We start from the raw sequence: 12573 nt of genomic DNA, 5'->3' as shown, positions 1-12573 counted from the left end.
CACACCTGCTTTTCCAGAGAAGGTCCACTGAGGCGGCTGCAAGGTGTTGGTTTCGGCGAGAGGTGATGTTTACAGTTATATTAGAATGGAATTCTGACCTGAACAGATTCCCTGGGGAAATGGTAGGAAAAGGAAACAAATTCCTTTTGGTCGTAGGTGACAGAGGAAGGAACACTTCGAGGAGAAGCTGCGTGGTCCAGTTTTCCAGAGGACAGTAATTCTCCATTAAAAACCCTGGTCATCGATTCTGTCTCAGAGAATGCAGACTCCGTCCTTGTCCCGCTGCGCTGTCAGATTGATTCCGGCCAAGGATTTGCTGTGTTTCCCTGTAAGAAGTCCCAGAAATGCGGGCTAAGGTAAGACGCAGGATGTTTGGGTGAGGCTGGTGGACCCGAACGCGTAGAATCGAGGGGACTCGCTCTCCAGTGCCATCTCGGCTTGGCCACTGGTCCTTGCCTAAACAGACACGTAAACCTGAAAGTCCCAGCGGTGTCCAAACACAATCATCGGTTCCTTGGGTAAACATCTCTTCTGGACAATTATAAACAAATTACTTCATGTGCAGCACACGAACCGCTGTGGTCTGAAGTTATATTGCTTCTTTTTCCCTCTCTCCATTTTACCATCTCTCTCTCTCTGTCTCCCTCTTTTACACACACGCGCGCGCGCGCACACACACACACACACACACACACACACTTTATAAATGCCCGACAAACCATTTTGCTGTCTAAACTGCAAGAGTTTACAAAGATATTTCATCCGGGCATAGAGCGTAAGCACTTAAATGAACAGTCACCGAATTTCAAGTTTGTGAATCTTAGTTTCATGAAAGACATTTGGGATTATAAAAAACAAGTCACCCAACCTCCTGTAAGGTGTAGTTCCCGTTTCGTAGGCGTTAGGATTGTTGAGACTGAATAGATCAAAGCCAAGGAAATGGGAAGGTAGGCTACCTACGCTGTCTGGGGTGGAAGTCTGCCAAATCTGTCCCCTCCCTCTCCTCCACCGCCCCTCGGGGCTTTGTGGCCCTGCACTGTGCCTGGACCCTCCTCTCCATCCCATACCTTTGCATGGTTTGCTTTCCTACTTCATTCAGAGCTCTGCTGAAATGCCAGCTCCTCACCCAGCTTTAACGCGAATTCTCCTGAGTCAGTTTAGCATTAAGTCCTCATCTTCAGTACCTGACCCCCCTCTACGTCTGATCAAGCCCCCCATCCCCCACTCTGGACATCTTATGGCCCTTCTGCTCTCGGCAAGAATCCCGTAAGCCCGCCTAGCAAGAACCGCCTTGGCCTTGATCTCCTCAGTGATGTTCTCTCTGACATCTGTCCTGCTGCTCGGGCCTCAGTCCCCACGTGCCCCATGCTTGGAGCTGAGCCTACCTCGTGCCCGTCCTGCAAAGCCCATTGCGGTAGTGCTTCTTGAATGAAGTCTTTCTTAGCATCTTTAACAAGTGTCGTGAAAAAATTTTCTTTAACGGTTCCTCTCTTCCACCCTTTTCTCTATTTCTAGCTATAAGTGCCCTCTTCCCCCAACCCCTGACTCACTCAAGCTGGCAAACCTATGCCTAAGAGCCTTAAAAATGTATCCATGTGATACTTGGACCCTCTGCAAGTCTGATCATCTCTTACATATTCAGAATCCTGCCCTCAGGCTATGCATTGCCAATAGAAACAGGATAACTTACAAGGGAGCCTTGCTTTATGACATCTCTCTCTCTCTCTCTCTCTCTCTCTCTCTCTCTCTCTCTCTCTCTCTCTCACACACACACACACACACACACACACACACACACACACACACACTTTCTTCAGGAGCTATGTTCCCAGAACAGTGATCATTAATATTATCAGTAATAGGCGAAAATAATTTTAAATGCACTCAAGTGCTGCTGCGTTCGGGGACCTAATAAACAGTGTCTGTCTCAGGGGACCCAGTGAACACATCCTTTCCCTGCTCTGCTTACGAACAACTAACTGGACAGAGAAAGGAGTGTGAAGTAGAAGCCGAAATATCATCTTTACTGCCAAGAGACGGGACGGGCAGGCGTGGTTTTAGAGTTTTGGCCGAGCAGCCTTTCTCGTATTGGACCCCGGAATTAGGCAAAGGTGCTCACCTGTCAGAGCTGACCCTGGCCTTCTCGGGCCGGTTTGGGGGATGTCAGTGTGGGTACAGATAGATCTACTCCCGAGAGCAGAGTCGAGGCCCTTTCTTCTTTATCAGCTGACCAATCAGCCACCCGCCCCACTTCTGCGGGGCCCAGTGAGTACAGGATAGAAAAGATGCGAAGCATGGGATTTAAAAAAGCGTCTTCCTTCTAAGATCAGGGTCCACTCTTTTGAAGAAGACACAAAGTGAATATTTTGGTCCCCTAATCAGTTAGGTGCATAAACCATTCGACTCAGTAGCTTGGCAGACACAGTCCAACTCTGTCAGACTCATTTTCTTCATTCACGAAATGAAAGGATTCGTAATATCTAATGTCCCTTTAATTGCTAATATACTGTGAATACTTCTCCCCACTGGAAAATGGCATTTTATTGTTAAAACTCTACCTTGAAGACACTATCTAGAAGGAAGAAATGACAAAACAAAACAAAACAAACTAACAAACGAAACAAAAGCGAAGACAGAGGACAAACTGATGGTTGCCTTAGGGGACGGGGGGAGGCTGAGAAAGTAAAGGAGACAATAGTCGATCATATTGCGATAAGTTTGTGGGCGGCAGGGTTACTAGACATAGTGAGACGATCGCATGGTACAGTATATAAATGCTGAGTCACCATACTGTACACCTGAAACTAATATAATATTTATACCCACTATACTTAAATAAAAAGAAAGAAAGCAAAGACGTGTTTTATAAACAAGTGCGTTCGCCCACACTTTCTCTGTTCGTAGAGGTGGGAGGGCTGGACTGGGGACGTCTGTTCATCTCGGGAATTACATCTAAAACAAGGTCATTACCAGGAAAGCACAGCACATATCAGAGCATTGCCCGCTTTCCAGGTTTGGCACGCAAAAGAGGTTGAATAAAATAAGTCCGCGTTTAGTTTCCCATTCGACGGCACCGACAGCTTCTCTTTTATCGACTACTAAACCTTATCCCAAAGCTAAACCAAACTGATGGGGTTTTCTGTTGTTATTTTGTTTGAAAGAGAAGATCTGGCTCCTTTTCAAATACTTGAGTTCGGTCCAAGTGCGAACGAGAAATAAAACAATTGAAAGTCAAACAGGAGGGGGAGGAAGGGGAGGGAAACGCATCCGAGGTCTAGAAACTGGGCCGGGCCCTGGATGAAGGACGCCATGCTGGTGGAAGAGGGAGCGTGTACTGTCGTGACCTGACATATTCACTTGCACAGTTGTCGGAGGCTTTCGCGAAAGTCAGGTTTAAATATTTAAGTGACACGGAGCACATCCTGTCAGAAACAGACCTAACAGGACAGCTGCATTTACACGTCTCACGTCTGCAAGAACCCTATCAGGGGCTTCGCACATTCTTAAAATTGTCTACATAAGGTGGGATTAGTCCCCTCATTCACGGAGGAGATATGAGGGTTAGGAGAGCCTTGTCCATCGTTCAAGGTCACATAACGGATAAGAGATAGACCTAGTCCTTGACCCTAGGTTCGTCTTGCTCAAAAATGTGTGCTCTCAACCTCAAAGCTAAACCATACATACAAGCAGCAACAGGAAAGAGAGGACCTTACTTCGTTTCACGCTCTCTGATGCTCGGCGTCCGCTCCATAGCAACGGTTACCATGTGCATCTTGCTTCCCTTTGTGTCTCCTGTGCTCAGCACAGCGCCTAACACATAGTAGGCCCTCGACAAGTTTTTGTCGAACGGTGCATTACGTGTTTACAAAGTCTCTCTCCTTTGCTCGTGCTCTCTCATCCTATGACCAACAATTCAGGAAATAAAGTCGAAAGTAGGGATCGGAAACCATCATGTTACTATGTTTCCTGTTCATCTGGAATTTATGCCAGACCCCCTTCCCCCAGCTATTACTATTTGTGACATTTCCCCCACCCCCAAATTGGACTGAAATGTAGATGTGAGAACATTCGGATCTGTAGAGAATTTTTATAAGCATTTATCTGAGTCAAACGGAGGATACGCCTGGAAGCTAGATCTCAACAGAATGAGAAAAATGCTCCCAAGAAATGACAGTTTGCGGTTTTCTTCTCTGCAGTTGAGTGAGGAAGATGATCGGATTGCAGGATGGGTGAGATCGTGTGTCCCCCCGAGGGTGGTCACTGTGTAGAAGAAGGGGTCCGAGCAGGGGCCTTAGACGATGCACAAAAAAAAATGCACGACACTGACTTGAGGTAAAGATGAACTTTTTACTACAGATGTTATATGCTTGGGGCGTGGCCACCCACTGTGACCTGCTCAGCTAGGGATTTATGATCGGATCGCCCTCTGAGGTTACTTTCCATTGAATCCCCTGTTATCCACAGAAGTATAACAGAGAAAAGTGAGAACATCATAAATTATTGTTTGACAAATTTAAATGTACACACCAACGTAACTGGCCCTTAGATCTAGATGCGGAAACTCACAGCCTCCCCAGAAGTCCTCTCGTGTCCCTCACGGTCACTAACCCCAGCGAGGATAACCAGTCCCACACTCCAGACTCTTCATAATGAAGATTAGTTTCGTCGGTTTTTAAACAATTACATGGAAGGAACAGCGCCCTGTGGACCCGTGTCTGACTTCTTTTGCTCGGCGTTGCATTGTGACATTCGCTTGGGCTTTGAGGGCTGTAGCTCTGGACCTGTCATTCTGTCTGCTCGGCAAGCCCCAGACTCACACTTCCCCATGTGGGAGAGGCAGCTTCTCTAACTGACTTTTGGGGCGCTACGAGCCCTCAACTTTGAAAAGCAGCAAGACCCTTCTTAAATATGCTTCTCAGGCCTCATGTGCTGCTAGCACGGAAAACTGAGACGCCTCGGGAATGGTGGTCTCGTTTATTGGCCAATAATTCGATGTGCGATCGGTGAAGTCAGGCTCGGAGAACTAGTTCTTCCGATTTTCCAGGCGAGGAGCCAGGGCTTTGAGGCTCCTCGGGAGCAGCCACGATGACTAAGTTCAAGGTATTCCTTAATTTGCAGCATCTCTCCAGCCACCGCGAGAGTTCCTGGCCCACCCAGGCTCCTGAAAGGAGAGCCGGGAGCTTCGTCTAGATGGACCAGCTGGCAACGAGCACGCTGTCGTTTGGGAGACGTCGATATTGTGGTATTTGATGGAAAAAGGCTGTGAACGTTTTTACATCTCAGAGCGCTGAGTTCCCTCCAGCTGCATGGCCTGGTAAACTTTGGGGGGATGGTCTAAGGACTGTGGAGCCCAGAGCCCTGAGTTCTTGTCCTGGTCTTGTCACTAATTTGCTGTGAAAATTTGGGCAAAGTACTTTGTGTCTTGGACATTGGTTTCCTTCTGGGGAAAAAATAAATCAGAATATAAGACTCTGATCTCTGAAGCGTCCGTCTTTTTTTTTTTTTCTTTTTTTTTTTGGTGGCTGCTGATCCCACTTCTATGCCTTTCCTTGTGCCTCTCCAGCTTCGTGGCTGTTAACCCCCATCCATCAAGATTGTCTGCCATGTCTCTCTTCCACCAAAGCGTTTAGAATGACACGCTTCATACGCATATCGAGACCTGTCGGCCTCTGTGTTTGAGGCTGTGTCACCCTGTGCTGATGATGTTATTTCGTAAGTCTCCTCCCTTTCCACACATCGACCTCCAAGCATCCCTTCCACCTGTAAGTACAGATCATGATTCACTCTATTCTGTCCTAAAAGACGCTCTACCCTGCTCACCCCTCAAGCCCAGAGGTGGCAGTCGCTCAGCGGTGCAAGATCCTCTGCTGAGATTAGCGTGAGCGGTCGGCATGGTGGGCAGCAGCGAAGACAGGGAGTTGAGAAGCCAGACAGGAGGCGAAGCATTGTCACCTGGAGGCCGTGACGCCTCGTGGCAGAGACTGAGTTCCCAGGAGACCTTTGGGTAAATCTGAAAGAATCAGTTTTTTTTTTTCTCAGACCTATTCAATAATCGTGTCGCCCCTTCGAAGACATTTAGCTCCTATGAGATAATCTGTTTTTCTTCCAGATCCTTTGTTTCCCTTGCCGACGTCCAAAAGTTTTCATAGAACTGCGGGGCGCTGAGGGAGCGGGAACAGGGTGAAGCCATGAGACTATTTAACGGTGAGGCTTACAGCTTTGAGTTCTTCTCTTGGCGGTTCTTGTGTAAAATCGTTAAACTATGGGGACGCTATCCCTACCAATTCCTTGAATTTATTTAGGTCTTTATATTTTATTTATTATTTTATTTTTTGGTAAATTTGTTGGGGTGATATTGGTTAATAAAATTATATAGGTTTCGAGAGTACGATTCGATAATACATCATCTGTATATCGCGTTGTGTGTTCACTCCCAGACTTTATGCTTTGTAAAGTGCTTTTATATGTATTCTGTGCTGACAAAAAGAAACTCTTGTATGGCAGAAAGGTAGGCATTGCCATCCCCATTTACAGACACAAACCTTAAATAATATATATATTATATGTTACATATTTAAATCTGCTAAAATGCATGACTAACCTGGCAATATTTCTTTTAAAAAAATTCTTAGAGAAGAAAAAAACAAAACAGGATGAGTAATTGAGTTATTCTATCATTCTTTGTGCCTTAGAGCTTTGGTTTTATGCTTTTTGGATATTTTGGGGGGTTTCGAGGTGAGAATTTTCCAAATTCACATTCTAAGAGAAGACTCTCTGAATTACCCACGGAAACTCGAACCCCTTTGAAGGACTGCCCCAGTGGTTCGCAAACCTATCAGAAACAACGCCCTCTTTTTTCTATTTTGTAATGTCCCTTTTATTATTCTGAAGTAAAATTCATTGTATAACTTACCTAATTAAAATAAAATCAGTGCCCTAAAACATGGAACGGAAATAAAAATAAATTACAATAAATGAATGCATATTTAACTACATGAGTTTTAAATAAAACTACATGGAAATGCGTAAGAAAGTCATCAGAAGCTTCAATTATGTGTCGACTCACTGTAAAAGTGACAGCTATGACTAAATCCGGTATAAACACTTCGTATGCTAACACTAGTCGATGAGGAGCATTTCCATAGGTAATAATTTTCTAAAATAATAACCAACTCCTGGCAAAGTTCTGACATAATAATTAGTAAGAAAGCTGCATCCTTGGAAAAGATCAGGACATTTTTAAGTCATACAAAATAAGTGTATATGTGTAATGCAATTGTATGCTAGGATTAGGTGATTCTAAACACATCTTTTGTTCTATAGGAATGATGAATTTTTGTTGCTACATTGTCCTATGTGTGATTGAGTACCTAATATTCTGGGCTCTGGTCGGTGAGTGCCGATAGCATCTGCCAATCAAAAATGTCTCTGCAAATATCTAAAACAATCTAGCAGTGGAAGAATTCTTTTTGTAAACCTCTGGGCTATATCCTTAGTGACAGAGGGAACCGCAAAAAAAGAGCTAAAGGCAAAAATTTGTCTGACTTGTTCTTGGTGGAAGGAATATAACTGTCTCTTGAGAAATCTTAGCGATAATCTGTTCCTCACATTCGTTTGGGACTTTGATTTATACTCTGCATGGTGCAAAAAACTAAGAAAGTGGTTTAATTTAATATGGTCTCAGGTTGGCGGAGATCCCATGCTTATGGAAAAAATGAAATATAATATATATTGATGGAGGGGACATTGCAAGATGAGTAAAATGTGAGATTATTCAATAAATTAGATCCCTCTTTGAATCAAGTGATTGGAATGTAAATCCAACCTTCTGTCTCCATGGTTTTTGCTACTGTACACAGTCATTTCATTGGTGCTTACAAAATGAGATTTAAATACCATCATACGGGCAAATACCTGGACAGATACCTTGGCAGTGTGTAAAGTGGGCAGTGAGAGCTGGCTGCCCGGAGATAGGCAGGCGATAAGGGGGTGCGCTGTCTATAGAAAATAACAAAACAATAGTAAAATTGACTGAATGTTGGTCTATCTCATTATCGCTGAATGCAGGGAATTCTAAAACATGTCAGTGATAAAATGTCAGTGACTTCCTTGAAAATTTTTTTTTTCTAAGTTCTAAACAATTGTAGCAGTTACTGTTTTACTCCTATAATGTACCCGGAAGCTTCCGATTAGCTCATCTTTCTTGTTTATGTATTTATGAACAGTATATATTTGTTTATAGCCGCCGTATTGCATTTCAATGTAACATAGAGGTTACTTTCGAGAACTCTGCATTAGAGAGTCAGTGTCCCACCAGATCACTGGCCATCTTCTTCCTCCGTCTCATCCACTTCTAAAATCCCATAGTTTAAAAAGAATAGACCAAGATCATGTTCAGATCTTTCAAGTATTCATCTGCGAGGAGGAACGGCTGGACCATGTGCGTTTTCAACCTTCTTTCCTCCAACCTTGGAATTTTAATTTCTGCCCTTGGAGGGCCTCACAATTTCCCTTCTCTAGCCCAACAGGGTTTACAGATCGTCCCAGGCCACAGGAGTCTTCTACATATCTTAAGAGAGCAGAAGCTTGTCCTGAGGGCGTTGGTTATTGAACAGGACAGAGGTTAGGACAGAGGATAGGACAGACGGAGGGGCGGGTTCCTTTATGTCAGTAAGGAAATCTGACCCGAGGCCCTAAGGGCCTCCCATGGTGACTCACAGTGGCCTAGCATGAGATTTGTTTATTCTTGGGCTCATTTTATCACTCTAGCCCTGGGGTTATTTAAACTCCTAAAAGCTGGTAGGTAGTAATGGTTTGGGGTGCCAGGAAAAGTAATTGGATCAATACACTTATATCTCGTATTACTGCCAAGTCAGTCTGTGGCGTGTGGGATTTTTATGTTATTCTGAGTGTGGCCTAACACAACCAGCTGCTTCTGTGACTTTATTACCCCCCCCCAACACACACACACATCAGACACTTATATTCGGCCCCACTCTCCTCTGCCCACACCCCCAGCCGCACCCCGTAAAGACCCTGCACAGTGTCGCCCGTGCACACTCCTTCCCTAGCTACTTGCTTCTGCTTTCAGCCTCTCACATCTTCCCAGGCGTCTGGCTGCAATTAAACAGAACAGAACTCAAATCGTTCTAATCACAACAAAACTTTATCAACTGCGATTCCACTGGGACCTGATTGCGGGGCTTCTCTGTGGCCTTCCACGGAAAAGGATGCCAAGAAGACATCAGATGCCACCTTGAACCAGCTCAAGAGAGAAGAAAAACTGATGGACTTCAGTCAACACATTCTCTACTGTCAACAGCCTACAGTCAGTTAGACCCAGAACAGACTTTCGTGGTGTGGAGAGCGTTGGCCTTGGCGTTTGATGACCGAGGCTCAGAGTCCAGCTGTGCCACTTACATTCTGTGCCATGCTGGCACATCTAACATGGGAGCCGTCAACTGCTTATGATTAAAATTCTTCGAGAATCTTCTAAAATTCATAATTTAAAATGGCTTCCCCTCAGTTAATCGCCGTCTCTGAAGACGTGCTCATAGCACATAAAATATCTCTTGCAGACTGTCTTTGCTAAGGTCATCTCCTTCCCAGTGTTTGGTTTACGTGTTGACTTTCAGCAATGACTAAGGCCATGAGTGTTTAAAGCAATTATTCCCTTGAAATATACTTTTTTTTTTCCCTGCCGGTTATTTTTTCATTTTATTATTTTTTTTTGATTTTCAAACCCAATTTTGTTTAGACTTTCATGGGTGGCAGCAAGCATTGGGAATCCAGCTTTGATGTTTTGGGTGCGAATTTTCCTTGACCTGGGTTCTGACAAATATATTGATATAGACTTACTGTCCTGTTTCCCCTCAGTGACAATTTCTATGAGAAGGTACTGCTTTGACCTTTGCAGCCCATTCGGTCAACTTCTCAGAATCTCCCAAGTGACTTTACTAGGTTATCAGTTATTCTAGGAGATCTTTGCCCCTGAAACTTAATGGGCAAACAAAGATTCTTTCTGATGACATTTTCTTTACTTTCATTAGAGACAAATCCTCTATTCATTCTAAATGTTTGGAAAGACTTTAAAAAGCAAAAAAGAAAAAAATATATACAACTTCCTAAATGCTACACCCAAAGATTAAAGAACTACTATTTGTTTTTTGCTGTATATATTTCCAAAATTTTCTAGGCCATCGTATGCATTTTATTAAAATTTAATAGAATTTTATGGCTTTTATTATTACAAAAGTAATATGAGATTATTGCAGAAAAATACGTACAAGTGAAAAGTATCCACAATCTGATACCCAGAAATAAGGGCCATGTAATTTTTGCTGTATATCTTTCCAAACTTTCCCTATGGTTATAGATACCTTTTATTAGATTTTAAATAACTTTTACTACTCTTTCTCAGTACAAACAAAATACGAATTCATTGTAAAAATTAGGAAAGAGACAGGAAGAAGACTAAAAGTTTCCCATAATGTTACTACACAATGATAAGCACTGAAATATTGATGCATATTTTTCTAGGCTTATTTAGAGCCTCTTTTAACGCCTGCGTATGAATTTTTTTATGTTACAAAAACAGGACGACACCAATCATACTGATTTGCAATTTCTTTTCTTTTCTTTTTTTTTTTTACTCAATGATATTGAGTGACTGTATTCCTGTGTCATTAAATACTTTCCTACAACATAAATATTAATGACTCGTGGCATCGTGTTGAATTACTAGACCCTGAATTATTGAACCAGTTTCCTGACTGGGGGATGTTTAGAACGTTTCTAGTTTCTCACTAGAAACGATGCTACGGTGAATATTGTTCGACTATTTTTTTCATGTGTATCTTTTAGCCTTTCCTAAGGATAAAGCCCTGATGGCAAGCGCTTCACATGTGTAACTCTGTCGAGTCTAAGGTGTGAGTCCTATCTTTTGTGGTGGGTGAAAATAAGGCACAGGCGGGTTAAGGAATCTGCAGAAAAGAGGAACAGCCATGATTAGAACCCAAGATTATGTTCCTAGGATGTTCCTGCCTGAAGTCAGTTCGATATCTACCTTCTTAATAAAGCGATTAATAAAGGATTTCAGGATGCTAGATGGATATTTAGGGTCAGAAGGGTACCCCTGGACCTCTTGATTCCATTGGTCACTCTGCCCGGAGCCCTTTGGCCTGTTTTATGCCCAGGGAGACCACGTTTCTGAAGAATCTGGAAAAGGCCCCACTGCGTGCACCAGGAGGTGTTCTGCGGAGTGCAGGTCACGCACACACACGTGTATGGTGTGCGTGGGTGTGTGTGCACTCGGGAGCGGTGACTGTCTACCAGGAATACAGCCCTGTCAGAAGGGGCCAGAGAAGAGTGAATAATAACCAGGTGCCTTAGAGAACACAGCCTCGGGGGCGGAGCCTACAATCTCGCCATTTAAAGGGCTTTTAAAAAGCGATTTACAAACATTTCCTATCTTCTTGGGATACGAGTTGTATGGTATTAACTCATTCACACCTCGCAAGGTGGTGTTTATGCTCTTACTGGTAAGGAAACTGAGGCACGGTTAAGTAACTTTCCTGCAGAATTCCAGCCAGTGAGTGGTGGAGCCTGGTTCAAACACACACACAAACTGGCTGACAGCCTGTCCTCTTAGCCATTATCATTATGCCATTAATTATGCAAGGACACATTCTCCGAGGCAGCAAGGAAGGGTCTTTCTGTGCTTGAAGAGGGGCCAGAGGTCGTGAGTGAAGGCATCTGAAGTGCGTATGTCGATGGCACCCGTGGCACCTTAGCATCGGAAGAAGCTCTTGTCTTTTGAAGCACCTTGGAGGAGCTTCATGGGGACAGAAGATGTCGAGTGTTGGGCGTTCAGGGCCAGAAGCAGCTTTGCCAATTCCAGAGACTCTGCCAAAGGCCAAACTACCCCCGGAAGGAGGCGTCACTGCAGGACACGTCAGCGAGGAAGTGGCTTGGCGCGTCCCGAGCCTGCTCTGCTATCTGCAACTTGTCCCCTGTCCTGTGCCATCGTGCAGAGTCACACTCAGCCCAGGAAACTAAAACCACACCGGCTTTATCGCTTGGGCTGCAGGCAGATGCGTTTCCCCAGCCCACGCTGGCTTTGCTTGTTCAACTCGTTAAATGTTATTGTTGTTGTATTCCTTTCAACGTTTCACTGGGAGAGTCAAGATTGTATAATACTTTTTATTTGGAAATAATTTCAGACTTATGGAGAACTGCAAGAAGCAGAATAGTAAAAGCAACAACAAAACCAAAACAAACTCCATATACTTTTTACCCAGATTCTCTCGTTGTTAACATTTTACCCCGTTTACGCTCTCTCTGTGGACAGATAGTGTTTCTGGCCCTTGTGTGCCCTGGGCACTGTTGCCTCTATCTTTGGCGTGGTTCTCTCTCCAGCCAAGAGTGGCTTCTCTACATTCTCGTGCTGATCAGTATTCAGCTCTGGGAACACCCTCTGCAGATTTCTGGGGTTCTGTCTGCCCTGAGATCGCTCCTGCCTTGTGTTCTGTGCTCCTAATGAGAGCTCTGTTGACGGCCCTGAATCTTCGATCC

The 12573-nt window shown here is 44.1% G+C and overlaps 1 long non-coding RNA gene across 1 annotated transcript; it reads left to right on the top strand.

Moving 5' to 3' along the window:
* LOC105301685 lies at positions 1-6225 on the top strand. Its single transcript, XR_896754.1, has 3 exons — positions 1-62; positions 157-356; positions 6110-6225. It is a non-coding gene; the product is annotated as an uncharacterized LOC105301685 (long non-coding RNA).
* Positions 6226-12573: the final 6348 nt, after the last annotated feature.

Source organism: Pteropus vampyrus, unplaced genomic scaffold (assembly GCF_000151845.1).
Source record: "Pteropus vampyrus isolate Shadow unplaced genomic scaffold, Pvam_2.0 Scaffold248, whole genome shotgun sequence".
Classification (NCBI taxonomy): domain Eukaryota; kingdom Metazoa; phylum Chordata; class Mammalia; order Chiroptera; family Pteropodidae; genus Pteropus; species Pteropus vampyrus.
This window is presented reverse-complemented; position numbering and strand designations above follow the sequence as displayed.